This window comes from Ovis canadensis, chromosome 3, assembly GCF_042477335.2.
Source record: "Ovis canadensis isolate MfBH-ARS-UI-01 breed Bighorn chromosome 3, ARS-UI_OviCan_v2, whole genome shotgun sequence".
Classification (NCBI taxonomy): domain Eukaryota; kingdom Metazoa; phylum Chordata; class Mammalia; order Artiodactyla; family Bovidae; genus Ovis; species Ovis canadensis.
This window is the reverse complement of record NC_091247.1, coordinates 136,377,088-136,400,069: the sequence shown is the minus strand read 5'-3', so window position 1 is coordinate 136,400,069 and position 22,982 is coordinate 136,377,088. Positions and strand designations below refer to the sequence as shown.

Sequence of the window (22,982 nt, the reverse complement as noted above, 5' to 3'; positions counted from 1 at the left end):
TTAATGGTCACCCTGACGATGTGGCCACTCACCTAGTGCCAGACATCCTTGAGTGTGAAGTCAAGTGGGCCTGAGGAAGCAGCACTGTGAACAACACTAGTGGAGGTGATGGAACTCCAGCTGAGCTGTTTCAAATCCTACAAGATGGTGCTGTTAAAGTGCTGCACTCAATATGTCGGCAAATTTGGAAAACTCAGCAGTGGCCATAGGACTGGAAAAGGTCAGTTTTCATTCCAATCCCAAAGAAAGGCAATGCCAAAGAATGTTCAAATTACCATACTAAAGCATTTCACATGCTGGCAAGATTAGCTCAAAACCCTTCAAGCTGGGTTTCAGCAGTATGTGAACTGGGAACTTCCAGATGTTCAAGCTGGATTTAGAAAAGGTGCAGGAACCAGAGATCAAATTGCCACCATCCGCCGGTTCAGAGAAAAAGCAAGGGAATTCCAAGACTACCTACTTCTGGTTCATTGTCTACACTAAAGCTTTTGACTGTGTGGATCACAAGAAACTGTGGAAAATTCTTAAAGAGATGGGAGTACCAGACCACCTGACTTGCCTCCTGAGAAACCTGTTTGCAGGTCAAGAAGGTCAAGACCTGTGGCAGGTTAAGAAGCACCAGTTAGAACCGGACGTGGAACAACAGACTGGTTCCAAACTGGGAAAGGATTATGTCAGGGCTGTGTACTGTCACCTGCTTATTTAGCTTATATGCAGAGTACATTGTGCGAAATGCCAGGCTGGATGACACACAAGCTGGAGTCAAGATTGCCGGGAGAAATATCAATGACCTCAGATATTGCAGATGACACCACCCTTATGGCAGAAAGTGAGGAGGAACTAAAGAGCCTCTTGATGAAGATGAAAGAGGAGAGTGGAAAAGCTGGCTTAAAACTCAACAAAAAAACTAAGATGATGGCATTTGGTCCCATCCCCTCATGACAAATAGATGGGGAAAAAATGGAAACAGTGACAGACTTTTATTTTCTTGGGCTCCAGAATCACTGCAGATGGTGACCACAGCCAAGAAATTAAAAGACACTTGCTCCCTGGAAGAAAGCTATGACAAACCTAGACTGCGTATTAAAAAGCAGAGACATCACTTTGCCAACTAAGGTCCATATAGTCAAAGCTATGGTTTTTCCAGTAGTCATGTGTGAAGTGAGGGCTGGACTGTAAAGAAGGCTGAGTGCCAAAGAATTGATGCTTTCGAACTGTGGTGTTGGAGAAGACTCCTGAGAGTCCCTTGAACTCAGAGACCAAACCAGTCCCTCCTAAAGGAAATCAATCCTGAATATTCATTGGAAGGACTGAAGCTGAAGTTGTATCTCCCAATACTTTGGCCACCTGATGCGAAGAATTGACTCATTGAAAAAGACCCTGATGCTGGTAAAGATTGAGAGCAAGAGGAGAAGGGGATGACAGAGGATAAGATGGTTGGATGGCATCACTGACTCAGTGGACATGAATTTAAGCTAGCTCGAGGAGATAGTGAAGGACGAGGAAGCCTGCTGTACTGCAGTTCAGGGGGTTGCAAAGAGTTGGACACGACTTAGTGATGCACAATGACAGGAAATGCACAAATAATAAAGGCAAGCCTATGATTCAGAGATAATCTTATTAGTATTTTTATGTCTATCTTCTCTTTTTTCCTCTGCATATATAGTAATGTAAACATGCTTTTGCAAAATAAGGGCTGTACGTTTTTATAATTTGTTTTTTCTTCTTTTGTAACATTTAAAAAAATTTATTAAAGGGCTTCCCTGGTGGCTCAGCAGTGAAGAATTAGCCTATAATGCAAGAGGCTGATTGCATTATAGTCTCTATAGTTTTGGGCTCCAGAATCACTGTATGGGTTGGGAAGATCCCCTTGAGGAGGGCGTGGCAGCCCACTCCAGCACTTTTGCTGGAGAATTCCGTGGACTGAGGAGCCCGGGCAGGCCACATTCCATAGGGCTGCAAAGCATCAGACATAACTAAAGCAACTGAACATGCATATGTAATGTTACTAAGTATTCTTTCATAATTTTTCATTAAGAAAAAGTTAACTGTGACATCATCTGGGCCTACAGATTTCTTTTAGGAAAATCTTTTTTCTAAAATTCATAATGTTTATTTTTAAAAATAGCTTTATTGAATGTAATTGATAATAATAAAGTATACCTTTTTAAAAGTAAACAATTTTAAGTTTTGTTATATGTATACACCTGTAAAACTATTACCACAATCAAGGTATTACATATATTTGTAACACCCCAAATTTCCTTATGTTGTTTTGAGATCCTTTCCTCCTTCTGCCCCCTCCACCAGCCAGTCATTTCCATTCCGAGGCAACCACCAATTTGCTTTCTGTCACTAAGGTTAGTTTGAATTTCAGAGAATTTGATATAATAGGGGCTCCCCTGGTGGCTTAGAGGGTAAAGCGTCTGTATACTCATTTTTGTTTAGTTTTTTTCACCTAGCACAATTATTTTGAGATTCACCCACATTAATGCATTCCTTTTATTACTGAGTAGCTCCTTTGTGTGGATGTATCACAAGTTGTTTACCTGCTTACCTCTTGTTGGATCCATATTTGAGTCTCATAAATAAAGCTACTTCCACCATGTGTGTAAAAATATTTTTCTCTTGCATGTTTACCTATAAATGAAATGACTGGATTATGTGGTAAGTGTATGATTAATTTTTAAGTGACTTCCAAGTGTTTTTCCCAAACGATTTTCCCATTGTACATTCCCATTAGCAGTTTATTAACAACTGCAGTTTCTCTGCATTCTAGTTAATACTTGGTGTGGTCATCCTTTTAAAGTCTAGCCATTCTAATAGGTGCATAATTAGTAATATTGGATTGTGGGTTCTTTTAATAAATGTTGGACCGTGCTGGGTTTTGTTGCTATGCAGGCTCTCCTCTAGCTGAGGCGAGAGGCGGCTACTGTCCAGCTGTGGTGCACAGGCTGCTTGTGGTGGCGTCTTCTGTTGCGGAGCTCAGGCTCAGGAGTTGTGGTGCGTGGGCTTCGTTGCCTTGCAACGTGAAATCTTCCTGGGCCAGGGACTCAACCCGTGTCCTATGAACTGGCAAGTGGAGTCCTCGCCACGGGACCACCAGGGCAGTCCCTGCATTGTGTTTTCAATTTGCCCTTCACTAACGACGAATGATATTTAACACTTTTTCATGTGTTCAGTTAACCATCCGTGTATCTTCCTTGGTGAAGTGCCTATTCAAATCTTTTGCCAATTTTTTTGTTTTGTTTTGTGAAATTGAGTTTTCTTATTATTTTGACAATTTTTTAATTCTGGATGCAAGTCCTTTATCAATATATGGTTTGTAAATTACTCCTTCAGGCTTGCTTATCTGTTCCTTTAGTATCTTTTAAAGGAGTTCTTTGTTAATTTTAAAGTCCAGTTGGTCAGTTTGTTTCCTCTAATGGATTATGCTTTTGGTATTGTATCTAAGAAATCTGTAACTCAAGATCAAGACGATTTCCTATGTTTGATTTTAAGAGTTTTATTGTACTATGTTTTGTGTTTGCATTTTGAGTCCATTTTGTGTATGATGTGAGGTAAGACTTGAAGTGTGTTTTTACACATGGATCGGCAGCTGTCCCAGGACCATTTGTTGACAAGACTGTCCTTTCTCCATTGAATTGACTGTGCATATTTATCAAAAATTAATTGACTAATGTATATTTGGGTCTGTTTGTGAATTTGACTCTCTTTGTGTGTCTGTCTTGATATGAATGTCATACTGTTTTGATTTCTGTAGCATTTTAATAAGTTATGAAGCAGGTAGGGCAAATTTTCCAACTTTTTTTTTTTCAGAGTTTTTGTAATTCCAAGTCCTTTTGTTTTCACATAAATTTAAAACTGACTTGTTAATTTCTATTTTTTAAAAGTCTGCTGGAGTTTTGAATGGCATTGCACTGAATTTGAGAGGAATAAACATCTTAATGTTGAGTAATTTGATCCATGTATATAATGTATCTTGCTATTAAATATACTTTTTATAGCCTATTTATCCATTATAAATTGCTCTGTGATGTAAGCATCATGGAGGCAAGGATCTGATTCTGTCTTCCACTCCTGTTGGCTCTTTGCATGCATGTTCTCAATAAACATTTGTTAAATGATAAATGAAGAAGGCTCCTGAACGTAAATATTTGTGCACATCTCTTGATTAGTTTCTGAAGAGTACTTCCTACATGTGAAATTGCTAGGTCAAAGGATATGTTCATTTTTAAAGCTTTTGATTACCAGACACTTGCCTAGAATTCTTTTTGAAAACAAATATTTTGATTGATAAATATCAGAAGGCGTGTATAATTGATTGGCAAACGATGTTCTTAATGATATTCTCCCTAAGCTTTCTCTTAAATTACACTGTTAGCCTCTGTGAAAGTAGGCTAACATCGCAGAAATTTTGTGGATCACTTTTCTGTCATTACCTCAGTTTACTGGAATTGGGAGCTGTGGTGATAAACAAAAATGAAGATGATTGTAGTTTTACCTTTGAGGATCTCAGTCTCTTTGGAAAGATAGATTACTTAGTTATAAATTAATGAAAGAGAAAATGCCTATGTGATAGAATTTAGAATAAATACTGTGAGGCAAGCACAAGGAAGGTAGAAATTTATGGAGCAGAAAGATGGGCACAAGCTATTGCTTACATTCACTTTTAGAGTTAACTATAAGCTCTGGCAATAGTTTTATGGTTATTCAGATGGTAGAATTTTAGGTTTGACTCTGATCTTGATTTGTGGGTTAGTTGAAAAGATTTAAGAAGGTATTTTAATTTGGCATATGAAAAATATTGTGAAGGTAAGAATAGGCAACCCATGTATGAGAGACAAACATCTTAATTTGCTCTAGCAAACGGGTCCTGTGGGGCAGCAACATGAAACTGTTTGCATTTGTAAGGGGAGTTGGCTAATGCAGGGCTTTGAGTTTGGCTGGGAAGTGTAGGTTTGATCCAGTAAACAATAGGAAGGATACTGAGTGACTTCACTTTCACCTTTAACTTTCATGCATTGGAGAGGGAAATGGCAACCCACTCCAGTATTCTTGCCTGGAGAATCCCAGGGACGGGGGAGCCTGGTGGGCTGCCGTCTATGGGGTTGCACACGGTCGGACACGACTGAAGCGACTTAGCAGCAGCAGCAGCAGCATAGTAGGCGTTACAATAATGGCAGCAGTATATAAAGAGGATTGTCCTGGTAGATATTTGTAAGCTATTGTAAGGATGAGGAAAGGCCAAAATCCAGGACACTGTTTAGGTTTTTATTAAAATAAGCCAAATATAAAGTATTTGAGATTTCTGCACTAAATGGTGATGGAAAAGAGTGGTTAAAATCAACAGACAGGTAGACAGGTAGGATTAATTATTACTGATAGAGGGGGAATAGTTTGTGTGCTAAGAAATAAGGGGATGGTAGTAGTATTTTTTTTTTTTTAAATTTAAGGAGGAAGGTGGAAAGTTTGAAGTTAGTGAGTTTCATTCTTGTTATGCTGAGCTTCCACTGTAGGTGGGACGTGTGGTAAAGAGTTAGCTCTGGAAGAGAGAGAGGGTATAAATTTGAGTGTCATTCAGATAGATAGATGTATTGGGTTGGTCAGAAAGTTGGATGTTACGGGAAAACCTGAAAGAACTTTCTGGCCAACTCAGTAATACATCAGGCAGTGAGAGAGGCAGCTTGACTTTTCATCAGACTAGAGATTCTCATGGTGAGTAAGTGAAAGAACATACGTATTAGGGAGAACAAGAAGAATCGGAGATAGGAGGTGATCATGGTGTTAAAGACACTAAGAGAGAAGAATATTTCAAAGCAGTTATTAAAGGTGATTGTGTGCAGACTGCATTGATAAGGTTTATGTTTACTAGTGTTTAGCATAGTTTAGTAAATAAACATAGTAAACTCTTGATGAAAGGTAGTTTACATTATTCTCTTATTTATCAGATTAATATTGAAAATTTTCATGTTATTATCTGTTCAATTGGTAATTCAGTTCAATTTGGTTGCTCAGTCGTGTCCACCTCTTTGTGACACCATGGACTGCGGCATGCCAGGCCCTCCCTGTCTATCACCAACTCCCGGAGCTTACTCAAACTCATGTCCATTGAGTCGGTGATGCCATCCAACCATCTCATCCTCTGTTGTCCCCTTCTCCTCCCACCTTCCGTTTTTCCCAGCATCAGGGTCTTTTCCAGTGAGTCAGTTCTATGCATCAGGTGGCCAAAGTATTGGAGTTTCAGCTTTAGAATCAGTCCTTCCAATGAATATTCAGGACTGATTTTCTTTAGGATGGACTGGTTGGATCTCCTTGCAGTCCAAGACATTCCTAAGGGTTTTCTCCAACAACACAGTTCAAAAGCATCAATTCTTTGGCACTCAGCTTTTTTTTATAGTCCAACTCTCATATCCATACATGACTACTGGAAAAACCATAGCTTTGACTAGAACGACCTTTGTTGGCAATGTAACGTCTCTGCTTTTTAATACGCTGTCTAGGTTGGTCATAATTTTTCTTCCAAGGAGCAAGTGTCTTTTAATTTCATGGCTGCAGTCACCATTTGCAGTGATTTTGGAACCCCTAAAATAAAGTCTGCCACTGTTTCCACTGTTTCCTCATCTATTTGCCATGAAGTGATGGGACCGGATGCCATGGTCTTCGTTTTCTGAAGTTGAGTTTTTAAGCCAACTTTTTCACTCTCCTCTTTCACTTTCATCAAGAGGCTGTTAAGTTCTTCTTCGCTTTCTGCCACAAGAGTGGTGTCATCTGTATATCTGAGGTTATTGATATTTCTCCTGGCAGTCTTGATTTCAGCTTGTGCTTCATCCAGTCCAGTGTTTCTCATGATGTACTCTGCATATAAGTTAAATAAGCAGGGTGACAATATACAGCTTGATGGACTCCTTTCCCGATTTGGAACCAGTCTGTTGTTCCATGCCCAGGTCTAACTGTTGCTTCTTGACCTGCATACAGATTTCTCAGGAGGCAGGTCAGGTGGTCTGGTATTCCCATCTTGAAGAATTTTTCATAGTTTGTTGTGATCCACAAAGTCAAAGGCTTTGGCATAGTCAATAAAGCAGAAGTAGATGTTTTTCTGGAACTCTCTTGCTTTTTTGATAATCCAATGGATGTTGGCAATTTGATCTCTGATTCCTCTGCCTTTTCGAAATCCAGCTTGAACATCTGGAAGTTCATGGTTCATGTACTATTGAAGCCTGGCTTGGAGAATTTTGAGCATTACTTTGCTAGCGTGTGAGATGAGTGCAATTGTGCGGTAGTTTGAGCATTCTTTGGCATTGCCTTTCTTTGGGATTGGAATGAAAACTGACCTTTTCCAGTCCTGTGGCCACTGCGGAGTTTTCCAAGTTTGCTGGCATATTGAGTGCAGCACTTTCACAGCATCATCTTTTAGGATTCAGTTGGTAAGAAAGGATTAATGACATATGATTATTTCATAGTTTGTAAACAATATGTCAACATTTTCATGTAAAGGTATTGCCAACATTATCAGTTTTGTCTCAGATTATAAAAGTTGTTTGTTATTGCATCACTTAAAAAGTCTTATAGTTTTGGCTCAAGTGGAGGCAATAGCATGACTTTGTAATAATAGTTTCATAAGATGCTTTTGCCTTACTAATAGTGTGACATTTTTTAAAGTTTATTTTTTGTCCTTAATTTTTCCAACTTAAATAAACTAAGAAAAACAAAAATCCCAAAGCAGTTTACCCATTACTCTCCCCTCACCACCACCCCCAACCTCAACCACCACTCTGTTCTGTTTCTTTGAGCTTGTGTTTTCACGTGCTTGTGTGTAGACTTTGCAGCTAAGAGAGATCATACGGTATTTTTCTTTCTTCGTCTGACTTATTTCACTTAGCGTAATGTCATCAAGGTCCATTCGTGTTGTTGAAATGACAGGATTTTCTTCTTTTTTACGGCTAAATCACGCTCCATCGCGTGTGCCACACACAGAGCTCACCACATTTTCTGTGTTCAGTCCACTGATGGGCCCTTCGCTTGTTTCCACGTCTTGGCTCCTATAAAGGTTGCTGCAGTAAACATTGGGATACATATATCTTTTTGAGTTTGGTGTTTTTGTTTTCCTCAGATAAATACCCAGAAGTGCTTTTGGTGGCTTAGTCGCTAAGTTGTGTCCGACTCTTGCAACCCCGTGGGGTGTACCTTGTCTGGCTCCTCTGTCCATGGGATTCTCCGGGCGAGAATACTGGAGTGGGTTGCCATTTCCTTCTCCAGGAGATCTTCCTGACCCAGGGATTGAACCTGGGTCTCCTGCATTGCAGGCAGACGGATCATATGGAGCTCTGTTTGTAATGTTTTGAGGAACCTCCTTGTCCTTAATGTTCCAAATGGATTATTGTACATGTTCATAGTGCCTCCACAGTGTGGTCTTGGTCTTATTTTCTAAACCAGTTTTATTATATCTGCTGTGAAATATTTCTCAAGATAACTTATAATTTAAAATATCTTGCCACAAGGTGTCATTGTAACCTATAAAAAGAAACTCCATGTAAATGTGCAATGCCAGTTTTTACATATCCTTGTTTTTAAGTGTGTTTTTTTTGTTTCATATTTTGCAGTTGTCTTTTAAGATATATTGTGTATCTCTTGTATTACAGGGGAAAAAAAAGTAGCTCATGTTCTTGAGTTCTCATATTTTTGCAAAAACATATGCTTTCCACCCACAGATTTCTTAAGAATGTGTTGCTATAGAGATGATTGTTTGAAGGAAAGAATGAGGAGGAGTAGCAGCAGGTGGACAGTTAAGGAACAAAATACTTATTTTATGTCTTTGTTCCCGACAGAGCCGGCTTTAGCATTTACCCCTCTGCTGATGAAGTCCCTATGGAAGAAAGGTAGATATTTAGAGATACTGTGATGGTATTTGCATTTACTCAGATGCTTTGCAAAGGTCCCTGTGCTTTATTCTTTGTTCATGTGAAGGATTAGTACTTGAAGTAACTGTCATCTTTGAAACAGTCTTCTGCTTTAACTGGGATTCCATTTTATTTGTAAAGAAGAAAAAAAAAAAGTCCTGATTTCCTTCTTGGCCTTTTGGTGTCTTTGAAAAAAGTGGATTGTTTTGTTTGTTTTTGAGAGGTGTATCAATATCTGACTACTAACACCTGTTACTTCTGCCTCCAGATTCATTTTCAAGACTATTCCCTATTGATACCTGCTGCCAGTCTTGTAGTTGAGGCCTTCATCTTTGCTTTCCTGGACTTCTAATAGCTCTCTCTTTTTTTTTTTTTTCACTCCCCACCCCACCTCAGATCTGTTCTACACCTTGGATAATGTAGTTGTTCTGAACTACAAATCTGAACCCACCCTGTACTGTCCCTTACCTACCACAAGCTTAAAGCCTTTTGTTGACTCTCCTAGATCTCAGGATGAACTCCAGTCTTCTACATCCTGACTTCAGGACTCTGTCCTACTTCTCCAGGCTGGTAACGCTCCCCCATACCTGTCAGCCTCTACCTCCAACGTCATCTCTCCATCTCCATGCCTTGGTACTTGATATTCCTTGCATCCCTTTCTTTGTCTTAGCTCAGGATTTCTGTCTTTATGAAGTCTTCCCTGACAGCTTCTCCAGCAGCATTTGGCCTCTCTCCCAAGTGCACCCATACTACCTATAAATATATTACTGTGCTTTATAGTTCTGAAAGTTTCTGAATTCACTTTTTAATTTATTTTTGGCTGTGGAGGGCCTTTGTTGCCGCACTTAGGCTTGCAGGAGCTCAGACAGCTTATTGCGGTGGCTTCTTTTGTTGTGGAGCACAGGCTTTAGGGTGCCCGGGCTTGGGTAGTTGTGGCTCCTGGGTTCTGGAGCACGGGCTCAGTAATTGTGGAACACAGGCTTAGTTGCATGTGGAATCTTTCCTGAGCTGGGATTGAACCATTGTCCCCTGCACTGTAAGGAGGATTCTTTACCAATGGACCACCAGGGAAGCCCTGAATTCGCCTATTTTATATAGATAATATACCCGCACAACAAAAAATATTTAAGTACAATAAGGAATAAATTGTAAATTTTCTCATTTTTGTTTAGTTAGCTATTGTTACCATGTTTCACTGACCACCATGAATTCCTTGAGGGCACAGATTTTCTTTTATTTCAGAACCCCTGTGCTCAGCAAGGTGTCGGGCATAAAATAGGTACTTAGAAACTGTCCATAGTATTCTGAATATGGGCACATTCTTCCTTGCTGAGAAGTCAGCTTGACTTGATGGTCTGCATATTTATCTCCTTCAGAGCCCTTTGAGTAAGTGGACCACTCAGTAAGTATGATATAGTATCCGCTCAGTAAGTACTGATTGTTTAATCCTTTTTTTTTCTTCTTTTAAGTAAATGGTTTTAAAATTAACCTGTATTGTGTACTTTTATTGGAGAAGGCAATGGCACCCAACTGCAGTACTCTTGCCTGGAAAATCCCATGGACGGAGGAGCCTGATAGGCTGCAGTCCATGGGGTCCCAAAGAGTTGGACATGACTGAGCGACTTCACTTTCACTTTTCACTTTCACGCATTGGAGAAGGAAATGGCAACCCACTCCAGTGTTCTTGCTTAGGGAATGCCAGGGACGGGGGAGCCTGGTGGGCTGCCGTATATGGGGTCACACAGAGTCGGACACGACTGAAGCGACTTAGCAGCCACAGCAGCAGTGTACTTTTATCTCCCTTTTTTGGCTCTGAAAAATTTTATACATTTTTTTCTGGCAGATTCTCAAATATGAGAATTGGATGCTTATGCTTATATTAACCCCAATAAAAACATCAGTTGAAGTCCTAACACATTTTAAAATTTATTTAACTTTCTAGACTAGAGCATAAATCTCATGGAAATAGTTAAATCAGAATTTCTTTAAAAAACAAATAATTTCCAGGATATGTTGTTGGATCTGTAGACAACCTTCATTTTGTGTTAGAAGCCATATGGTTAGGAGCTACCACCTTTTCTATTTTAGGAGAAATATGGGAGTGTGAGCACAGAAGACTTTGCAGCTCTCACAAAGGTATTAAGTACTCATACATCTTTTGTAAGTCCTCATATGTAATAGAGCCTACACAAAGAAATAGGAAAATGAAGTATGGTTTGGGTAAGAGTCATCTTTGTTTTTCAGATCACAACTTTTCAGAGACTTTTATAATTTATTGCTAAGCATTTGAGGTTGACTGGTTACTGTATCATACTTTCCCAGAATTCTTTTGTGTGAATTAAGCTGTGTGGAGGCAGACAGTGCAATTATAAGAATAGAATAACATTTTAATTCAGTGCTTTGGTGGTTGATTGCTAACCACTCTAATACATATCTTCTTTCCTTCTTCTTTCCTTCCCCTCCCGTTTCTTTCTAAATCACAATTATAGGGCCTGGCACCTTACCAGGGCTTTGAAGGGTCTGCTCCCAGCTGCACTTCAGGTTTTGGCAGGGTGTCAAGTTGTGACATTTTTTGTATACAAGACATCCTGGGATGGCCATCCAAAGGCTGTTTGGTTGACTAGTATAGATAGAATTCTCTTGAATTTTAAAGTAACTTATTTGTAATGTTTTGTTTATAACTGAAGTGATGCCCAATGTGGGTACTCCCTAGACTTTTAACCTTGGGGCATGTAGTATTTAAAGCACTGTTTTGAAATGTTCAAAAGCATAGTATGTGCTTTTTAATGGAATGTGTTTTGGAAGCTTTCCATGAGCATCAGCAGCTGTGCTTTTAGAATATTTTGAATTACCATCCTTTTGGGTAGACATTGTACCACTTCTTAAGAAATACAGCTCCTGTGTTAAAGTAAATTTCATGTGTGGGTCTGTGGAGCTGGGACTGGTCTAAAGATGTAGTAGGAAGGACGTGTGGGTGTGGTTTTATGAGAGTAATAGTTGCAAAGTTAGGAAGATGTATTTGGAGAAGGGTTGTGCCATGTCTTTTAAAAATTGCTTTCTAATAAGTGCTTAACTGATTAATGGGCTGATCAAAGTAATCTGCTTTACTTTTTATTGTTTGAATTATGTACTTTTTATAATTTGCATTATGAATTTTTTACTTGGTAAACTCCACATAATAGGAATTCTTTTATTGTATAGTTCAGGTGCCTAATGTATTTAGGTGGTCTGTGAGGAACTGATACCTGTCTGTTGACTGGCTAAAATTAGAAAAGTTTGACTATGGTAAGAGTTTAAAACTGAAAGAAATTTACAGACTGGCTAAAATTCATTGTGAAAAAATAGACTGAAGAGAAAGCCAGTGTATTATTTACCTGTGGCTACGATAACAATTTGCCACACATCAGATGGTTTAAAACAACAACAATTTATTCTCTCATAGTTTGGAGACCAGAAGTCTGAAATTAAGGGCCACTCTCCCTTTAAAGGCTCTAGGGCAGGGGTCCGCAGTCCAGACCACACAGCAGGAGGTGAGCAATGGGTGGGTGAGAAAGCGAAGCTTTATCTGTATTTGCAGCCGCTGCTCCTGTCAGATCAGTGGTGGCATTAGATTCTCGTAGGAGCACAAACCCTACTGTAGTGCTCTTGAATCATCCTGAACCACCCGCTACCCCAGGTTGGTAGAAAAACTGTCTGCTGTGAAACCAGTCCTTAGTGCCAAGAAGGTGATCGATACTCTAGAGGGAAAGAGCATTCTTTCAGCTTCCTGTGGTTTAAGGCATTCCTTGGTTTGTGACTACATTTCTCTGATCTCTGCTTTCTTGGTCATATTGCCTACTTTTGAGTCTTTTTCTTATAAGGAAACATGTCATTGTATTTAGGGCCTACCCACATAATCCAGGATAAGCACCTCCTTTTAAGATCCTTAATTTAATCACATCTTTGGCTATTTAATGTTATTATAAGTTACAGAGATTAGGAAGTGACATACCATTTTGGGGGGCCAGCTTTCAGCCCAGCCTCAGTTATTGAATATGGATGAGGAAAGTGAATTGAGGCTAACGCAGCATTAGGATGATGAACATACTCGTTTAGTGTTTTTGTGCTCACATGTACATGTGTTTTAGGTTTTGGGGTTATAAATATTAGTAAGACATGTTTCCTTCCCTTGGGTGACGTTACATTGACTATGTTGTATATACTAACCTAGAAGCTAGAAGGTGAAGTAATTACGTACATATGTTTGCAAGAGTCAAGGGATACTTCATGGAGGAAGTAATGCATTCTTGAACATGGTTTTGAAGATTGACTGGGAATTCACTATGCTGCTAAGTCACTTCAGTTGTGTCCAACTCTGTGCGACCCCATAAACGGCAGCCCGCCAGGCTCCCCCGTCCCTGGGATTCTCCAGGCAAGAACACTGGAGTGGGTTGCCATTTCCTTCTCCAGTGTGTGAAAGTGAAAAGTGAAAGTGAAGTCGCTCAGTTGTGTCCGACCCTCAGCGACCCCATGGACTGCAGCCTTCCAGGCTCCTCCGTCCATGGGATTTTCCAGGCAAGAGTACTGGAGTGGGGTGCCATTATCAGAGTGTAAAGGGGATGAAAAAGATGTTCAGGACAAAGAAATTACTATTCACTAAGACATAGAGATATGTCTTTCCTTTTCTCCTTTGCCTTTAGCTTCTCTTCTTTTCTCAGCTATTTGTAAGGCCTCCTCAGACAACCATTTTGCCTTTTTGCACTTTTTTCTTGGGGATGGTCTTGATCACTGCCTCCTATACCTTTGTCCATAGTTCTTCAAGCACTGTCTATCAGATCTAATCCCTTGAATCTATTTCTCACTTCCACTTGTATAATCCTAGGGATTTGTATAATCCTGAATGGTCTAGTGGTTTTCCCTACTTTCTTCAATTTATGTCTGAATTTGGCAATAAGGAGTTCATGATCTGAGCCACAATCAGCTCCCAATCTTGTTTTTGCTGACTGTATAGAGCTTCTCCATCTTTGGCTGCAAAGAATATAATCAGTCTGGTTTCGATGTTGACCATCTGGTGATGTCCATGTGTAGAGTCTTCTCTTGTGTTGTTGGAAGAGGGTGTTTGCTATGACCAGTGTATTTTCTTGGCAAAACTCTATGAGTCTTTGCTCTGCTTCATTCTGTACTCCAAGGCCAAATTGACCTGTTACTCCAGGTATCTCTTGACTTCCTACTTTTGTGTTCCAGTCCCTTGTAATGAAAAGGACATCTTTTGGGGGTGTTAGTTCTAGAAGGTCTTGTAGGTCTTCGTAGAACCATTAAACTTCAGCTTCTTCAGCATTTCTGGTTGGGGCACAGAGTTGGATTACTGTGATATTGAATGGTTTGCCTTGAAAATGAACAGAGATCATTCTGTCATTTTTGAGATTGTATCTAAGTACTGCATTTCAGACTGTTTTGTTGACTATGATGGCTACTCCACTGCTTCTAAGGGATCCTTGCCCACAGTAGTAGATATAATGGTCATCTGAGTTAATTCACACATTCTAGTCCATTTTAGTTCACTGATTCCTGAAATGTCGCCATTCACTCTTGCCATCTCCTGTTTGACCACTTCCAATTTGCCTTGATTCAGGACCTAACATTCCAGGTTCCTATGCAAAATTGTTCTTTACAACATCGGACTTTATTTCCATCATCAGTCATATCCACAACTGGATTTTTTTTTTTTTTTGCTTTGGCTCTGTCTCTTCATTCTTTCTGGAGTTATTTCTCTACTTTTCTCCAGTAGCATATTGGGCACCTACTGACCTGGGGAGTTAATCCTTCGGTATCCTATCTTTTTGCCTTTTCATACTATTCATGGGGCTCTCACGGCAAGAATACTGAAATGGTTTGCCATTCCCTTTTCCAGTGGACCACATTCTGTCAGAAAGAAATAGAGGAAAACAATAGAATGCAGAAGACTAGAGATCTCTTCAAGCAAATCAGAGATACCAAGAGAATATTATCATGCAAACATGGGCACAGTAAAGGACAGAAATGGTATGGACCTAACAGAAGCAGAAGATATTAAGAGGAGGTGGCAAGAATACATAGAAGAACTTTACAAAAAAAATCTTCCTGACCAGATAAGCATGATGATGTGATCACTCACCTAGAGCCAGATATTCTGGAATGTGAAGTCAAGTGGGCCTTAGGAAGCATCACTACAAACAAAGCTAGTGGAGGTGATGGAATTCCGGTTGAGCTATTTCAAATCCTAAAAGATGGTGCTGTGAAAGTGCTGCACTCAATATGCCAGCAAATTTGGAAAACTCAGCAGTGGCTACAGGACTGGAAAAGGTCAGTTTTCATTCCAGTCCCAAAGAAAGGCAATGCCAAAGAATGTTCAAATTATTGCATAGTTGCACTCATCTCACATGCTAGCAAAGTGATGATCAAAATTCTCCAAGCCAGGCTTCAACAGTACATGAACCGTGAACTTCCAGATGTTCAAGCTGGATTTAGAAAAGGCAGAGGAACCAGAGATTAAATTGCCAACATCAAATTGCTGGTTGGGACCAGCCCAACAACAAACTGACCTGAGGGACTGGTGCTGCATAAGAATAAGGAAAAATAAGGCTCAGAAATAAAGTGGGGATCGGGGCTGATGCCATTCATAGGCAAAAGACCAGATCCTAATCCTGCATGCCTTTTATTGTTAACATCTACCTGTACATGCTCTAGAGATATCTGTTCTATAATATCTGATATCAATATCTGTTCTTTGATACTGATATCTGATATCAATCTCAGATTGGGGATAAAGATATACATTGCACAGTTCTTAATGTCAAACCTTCAGGCCTTTCAGTACTCTGTTTAGCCCTTTAGTGATGCCCTTTCTCAGCAACTCCCTCAAGGCTCTGGTTACAGGAACAGTCACTAATGGTTTTCCATCAGTCACATCAGTACTTCAACATCTTGTTTTCAAGATGTCTTTCCATGATGTACTTTTTACTGCTCCCAGCCCTTTGCCTGGGGTTAATGAGAAAGTCATTCTTATTTTTCAAAGAAGCCCTATTAATTATAGTACAGGCCTGTGCATAACATATTCCCTACATATCTCCGTTTTTTATTTTTTGAAGCTTACTTTTTGTGGTTACTGACCAAAGCGATAGTCATAGAAGCCAGAGCTTCTATGCTGTTTGCCAACTGCTAATTTGCTTGTTGCTAATTGCTGTTGTTGTCCGTTGACTTTCTTGGTGAGTTGCCCGAAGACTATGTAGAAACAGAAAAAAAGACATATAAAAATTAACATAAAACCAGCCATTGATCCTCCGATAGTTTTCAAGTGAGGAATGGGGTTTAATTGAGAAATCCCATCTGCTGCTGCATCCAGCAGGTTATATCCTTGCAAAAGGTGTAGTTTCTGAGAGAACGTTTCCAAGATGTCTTTCCATGATGTACTTTTTACTGCTCCCAGCCCTTCTCCTGGGGGTGATGAGAAAGTCATTCTTATTTTTCAAAGAAGCCCTGTTAATTATAGTACAGTCCTGTGCATAGCATATTCCCTACATGTTGGATCATTGAAAAAGCAAGAGAGTTCCAGAAAAACATCTACTTCTGCTATATTGACTGTGCCAAAAAGCCTTTGACTGTGTGGATCACAACAAGCTGTGGAAAATTCTTCAAGAGATGGGAATACCAGACCTCCTCACCTGCCTCCTGAGAAATTTGTATGTAAGTCAAGAAGCAACAGTTAGAACTGACATGAAACAACTGGTTCCATATAGGAAAAGGAGTACGTCAAGGCTGTATATTGTCACCCTGCTTACTTAACTTATATGCATAGTACATCATGAGAAATGCTGGACTGGGATGAAGCACAAGCTGGAATCAAGATTGCCGGGAAAAATATTGATAACCTCAGATATGCAGACGACACCACCTTTATGGCAGAAAGTGAAGAAGAACTAAAGAGCCTCTTGATGAAAGTGAAAGAGCAGAGTGAAACAGTTGGCTTAAAGCTCAATGTTCAGAAACTAAGATCATGGCATCTGGTCCCATCACTTCATGGCAAATAGATGGAGAAACAGTGACAAACTTCATTTTTTGGGACTCCAAAATCACTGCAGATGGTGACTGCAGCCGTGAAATTAAAGGACGCCTGCTCCATGGGAGAAAAGTTATGACCAACCTAGAGAGCATATTAAAAAGCAGAGGCATTACATTGCCAACAGAGGTCCATCCAGTCAAAGCTGTGGTTTTTCCAGTAGTCATGTATGGATGTGAGAGTCGGACTATAAAGAAAGCTGAGCACCGAAAAATTGATACTTTTGAACTGTGGTGTTGGCAAAGACTCTGGAGAGTCCCTTGGACTGCAAGGAGATCCAACCAGTCAATCCTGAAGGAAATCAGTCCTGAATATTCATTGGAAGGATTGATGCTGAAGCTGAAACTCCAATACTTTGGCCACCTGATGCGAAAAATTGACTAATTTGAAAAGACCTTGATGCTGGGAAAGATTGAAGGTAAGAGGAGAAGGGGACGACAGAGGGTGAGATAGTTGGATGGCATCACTGACTTGATGGACATGAGTTTGAGCAAGCTCCTGGAGTTGGTGATGGACAGGGAGGCCTGGCGTGCTACAGTCTATGGAGTCGCAAAGAGTCAGACAGGACTGAGTGACTGAACTGAATTAAATTGCTATGGAGGGTTCCCCCGGTGGCTCCAGATGGTAAGGAATCTGCCTGTAATGTAGGAGATCCGGGTTTGATCCTTTATGCTCCTATAAACTTGAAAATTTTAATGTGCCTCAGTTTTTCTTTTAACAACTGACAACACCAAATGTTGGCCAAAATGTGGAGGAAAGAACTCTTACGTTGGTTGAAATGGAAAACAGTACGACTACTTTGAAAAAGATTTGTCAGTTTGCTATAAACATATACTTCATAATCTTGCAGTTCCGCTTATATATTTACACCTCTCCCCAACTGAGAATATGTCCACAGAATGTCTTGTTACAAGCAACTTTATTCATAATAACTGGAAACAATCCAAATGCGCATCGGTAAAAGAACAAAATGTGCTTTTGTTTAAATATAACAGTGTAATACTCTTGGGTTCTTCCCTTGTGAGCTCATGGAATTGTATACTTAAAATTTATGCCTTTCATTATATGTAAATTTCAACCTTAAAAACAAAAACTGTAAAGAAATTAAACAGAAGAGAATTAGTAAAAGAAATAGTCCTTCACACATGTTATTGTGTATCCATGTGATGTCTGAAGTTGTGCTCTCACAGCTGTGAGGATAATTAAGACAACATTACGCTGGCAGGGCAGAGGGAAAGACCAGGGTCCTTGGCGATGCTGAGACCAGGTTTTGAATGAAAGTTAAGAAATTTGAGTTTTAGAATTCAAAATTAAATCTGTTTAAAAAACATTGATTATAATAAAGTTTAAAAAAGAAAAGTACACAAAAGTATACATCTGAGTGATTTACAAAGCAGACCCCAGTGTAACCACAACCGAGATCGAGAGTGAGATTACTAGCAGCCTTCCTCAGGTAACGTTATCCTGACTTCTGTGTTAATCACTTCCTTCCCCCCCCCCCCCCGAATTGTTTCACAACCCAGACATACCTAAGTGTATATTCTCTAAATCTCATTTTGTCCTCTTTTCATTTTTTCTGAACTTTGGATGTCTGGAATAGATGAGTATATATTCTTTTGACTCTCTCTTTTGTTTGGATAGTGTATTTGTGATACTTATGTAGAGTGTATAGCTTTCATTGCCATATAGTGCTGATTCCTTTATATCACAGTTTGTCTCTTCAGCTGTTAATGGCAGTATGATTTGTTTCTAGGTTTCAGTTGGGAATAATACTGCTGTGAACAGTTATCTCGTGGTATACTTGTATTAATTACTCACATTTTAATTAGATATATATCAAGTAGCGAATTGCTCTGTCATAATATATATTCATTTCTTTAACTTTAGATATTGCTTTGTGGTGCCGTCACTCGGTCATGTCTGACTTTGGGATCCCATGGACTGCAGCATGCCAGGCCTCCCTGTCCTTCACCATCTCCCAGAGTTTGCTCAAACTCATGACCATTGAGTCGACGATGCCATCCAGCCATCTCATCCTCTGTAGCCCCTTTCTCCTCTTGCCCTCAATCTTTCCCAGCATCAGCATCTTTTCCATTTAGTCGGCTCTGTGCATCAGGTGGCCAAAGTATTGGAGCATCAGCATCAGTCCTTCCAGTGAATATTCAGGGTTGATTTCTTTTAGGATTAACCAGAATGATCTCCTTGCAGTCCAAGGGACTCTTAAGTGTCTTTTCCAGTATCACGGTTGAAAAGCATCAATTCTTCAGTGATCCGCCTTCATTACTGCCCAGCTCTCACATCCATACATGAATACTGGCAAAACCAATGCTTTGGCTAGACAGAGATCTTTGTCAGCAAAGCCTGGCTTTTTAATATGCTGTCTAGGTTTGTCATAGCTTTTCTTCCAAAGAGCAAGTGTCTTTTTTAATTTCATGGCTGTAGCCACTGTCTGCAGTGATTTTGGAGCCCAAGAAAATAAAGTCTTTCACTGTTTCCATTTCCCCCCCCCATCTATTTGCCATGAAGTGATGGGACTGGATGCCATGATATTAGTATTTTGAATCTTGAGTTTTAAACCAGCTTTTTCACTCTCCTCTTTCACCTTCATCAAAAGGCTCTTTAGTTCCTCTTTGCTTGCTGCCATTAGGGTGGTGTCATCCGCATATCTGAGGTTGTTATTATTTCTCCCGGCAGTCTTGATTCCAGCTTGAGCTTCATCCAGCCTGGCATTTTCCATGATGTACTCTGCATATAAGTTAAATAAGCAGAGTGACAGTATACAACCTTGACGTACTCCTTTCCTGATTTGGAACAGGTCTGTTGTTCCATGTCTGGTTCTAACTGTTGCTGCTTGACCTGCATACAGATTCCTCAAGACGCAGGTCAGGTGGTCTGGTATTCCCATGTCTTTCAGAATTTTCCACGTTTTGTTATGATGTCAAAGGCTTTAGTGTGGTCAATGAAGCAGAAGTAGATGTTTTTCTGGAATTCTCTTGCTTTTTATGTGATCCAGTGGATGTTGGCAATTTGATCTCTGGTTCCTCTGCCTTTTCTAAATCCAGCTTGAACATATGGAAGTTCTCAGTTCATGTACTGTTGAAACTTAGCTTGAAGGATTTTGAGCATTACTTTGCTAGCATGTAAAATGAGTGCAGTTGTGTGCTAGTTAGAACATCCTTTGGCATGGCCCTTTTTTGGGATTGAAATGAAAACTGACCTTTTCCAATTCTGTGGCCATTGCTGAGTTTTCCAAATTTGCTGGCATATTGAGTGCAGCACTTTAACAGAAAAGATCTGTTACACCCATCTGAATGCAGAGTTCCAAAGAATAGCAAGGAGAGAGAAGAAATCCTTCTTAAGTGAACAATGCAAAGAAATAGAGGAGAACAGTAGAAGGGGAAAGACTAGCAATCTCTTTAGGAAAATTAGAGATACCAAGGGACCATTTCATGCAAAAGTGGGCACAATAAAAGACAGAAACTGTATGGACCTAACAGACCCAGAAAATGTCAAGAGGTGGCAAGAATACCCAGAAGAACTGCACCAAAAAGGTCTTAATGACCTAGATCACTACGATGGTGTGATCACTCACCTAGAGTCATTTTTTGAGTGTGAAGTCAAATGGGACTTAGGAAGCATCACTACGAACAAAGCTAGTCTACTTCAGATTCTAAAGATGAGTTTTTTAAAGTGCTGCACTCAGTATGCCAGCAAACTTAGAAAACTCAGCAGTAACGACGGGACTAGATACTACTTGTTTTTCCCAAAAGTGGATATACTATCACTTGACTCTTCTGTTTTCTCCAAACTTATTATCATCAGTCTTCTTGGTTTTCTCATTGTGATTTTAATTTTATAAGAATTCTTACACATATTCTGTTCAGTTCAGTCACTCAGTGGTGTCTGACTCTTTGTGACCCTGTGGGGTATAGCTCATCAGGCTTCCCTGTCTATCACCAACTCCCAGAGCTTGCTCAAACTCATGTCCATTGAGTTGATGATACCATCCAACCATCTCATCCTCTGTCATCCCCTTCTCCTCCTGCCTGCTATCTTTCCCAGCATCAGGGTCTTTTCCAGTGAGTCAGTTCTTTGCGTCAGGTGGCCAAAGTATTGGAGCTTCAGCATCAGTCCTTCCAGTGAATATTCAGGACTGATTTCCTTTAGGATGGGCTGGTTGGATCTCCTTGCAGTCCAGGGGATCTCAAGAGTCTTCTCCAACACCACAGTTCAAAAGCATCAATTCTTCAGTGCTCAGCTTTCTTTATAGTCCAGCTCTCACATCCATAGATGACTACTGGAAAAACCATAGCTTTGACTAGACAGACTTTTGTCGGCAAAGTAATGTCTCTGCTTTTTAGTATGCTGTGTAGCTTGGTCGTAGCTTTTCTTCCAAAGAGCAGGCGTCTTTTACTTTCATGGCTGCAGTCACCATCTGCAGTGATTTTGGAGCCCCCAAAATACAGTCCCTCACTGTTTCTGTTGTTTCCCCATCTATTTGCCATGAAGTGATGGGACTGGATGCCATGATCTTAGGTTTCTGAATGTTGAGTTTTAAGCCAGCTTCTTCGCTCTCCTCTTTCACTCTCATCAAGAGGCTCTTTAGTTCTTCTTCACTTTCTGCCATAAGGGTGGTGTCATCTGTGCAGCTGAGGTTATTGATATTTCTCCTAGCAATATTGATTCCAGCTTGTGCCTCATCCAGCCTGGCATTTCACATGAGGTAATAACTCCTACACATTAGTACATTAAAAAGATAATTCAGAAGAAATAGGACAAAAGATTCAAAGAAAGATTTCATAACATGAAAGAAGATACCAAGAGGACCCATGAACAAAGACTGTCTTTTAAAGTATTCTGTGCTGGCGTGCAGAACACAGTTAGTTTTTGTGTGTTAGTCTCCTTAGCAGTCCTGCTTCCTTCCTCTCATCATTTCTCTATAAATTCTCCTGTACTTTATATACCTACTATCAGAACTTCTGTATGTAAGTTTTTTTCTTTCCTTTTTTTTTGACCTTTTATACCTTTGTCTTTTTCCAGATCTTCAGTACAAAGTTGAGTAAAATTGGTGATAATGGACATCTGTGTCTTATTAATCAGATTCTCAAAGGCAAGCATTGAAGAGTTTGAAATCAAGCATGGTTTTTACTATATTCTTTTTGAGCACACCTTGTATCAAATTGATGTGCCTTTCAGTTCCCGGTTTGCTTTAAGTTTTTTTAAATTGAGTTGAAATTTATATAACAAAATTAGCCATTTGAAAGTGTGCAATTCAGTGCCATTTAGCACATTCATGATGTTGTACAACTACCACTTCTGGTTTCAAAACGTTTTTATCACCTTCAAAGAAAACTCTGTACCCATTAAGCAGTCATTCCCTATTCCCTACCCCAAGCTCTTTGCAACCAACAATCTACTTTGTCTCTATGGATTTACCTATTTTGGATAATCATATAACTGGAATCAGACTTTGACACAAATGGTAGATGTTTTATTTTCTTACAAGTCCCTGAGCATCTGTTATTTTAATCTGTTGTCTTTTCAAAGTGAGTAATTTCTTTTCTAGTTAATTCTGTGTTCTTTATCTTTTCATACTGTTGAGCTCATACTTAGATTTTTATTTTGGTCATTGTATTTCTAATTTCTAAAATTTCCACTTGGTTCTTCTTTATATCTTGAATTCTTTGTTGAGACATTTGTTTGTTGTGACTTTCTCTTTTCTCATGTATTTCAAGCTCGTTTGTGATTGCTCACTGAAGCATTTTAATCATAACTTCTTTAAAATCTTTGTCAGATAACTTTAACATCTCTGTCATCTCAGTGTTGGCATCTTGCAGTTGTCGTTTTACATTTGAGATCTTTCTCATTCTGGATATGACAGTGATTTTCTTTTGAAACCTGGAACTTTGAGGTTTATGTTAATGAGACTTTGGATTCTACTTAAATCTGTTTTAGCTGGCTTTTCCGGACATCTCTTTGGTCGGGGGAGAAAGAGGGGAAATACTATC

General features: G+C 39.6%; 1 protein-coding gene across 3 annotated transcripts in view; it reads left to right on the top strand.

Annotated features, from left to right (window-relative positions):
• CEP83 (centrosomal protein 83) overlaps positions 1–22,982 on the top strand; it is a 147,979-nt gene that overhangs the window by 20,131 nt on the left and 104,866 nt on the right. The window contains exon 2 of one of the 3 annotated variants that reach the window (XM_069584199.1): positions 8,829–8,879. The exons of the other annotated variants lie outside the window; for them this stretch is intronic. The gene's annotated coding sequence lies outside the window, so the exon portion shown is untranslated. The remainder of the gene's footprint in view (positions 1–8,828; positions 8,880–22,982) is intronic. 3 annotated transcript variants of the gene reach the window in all.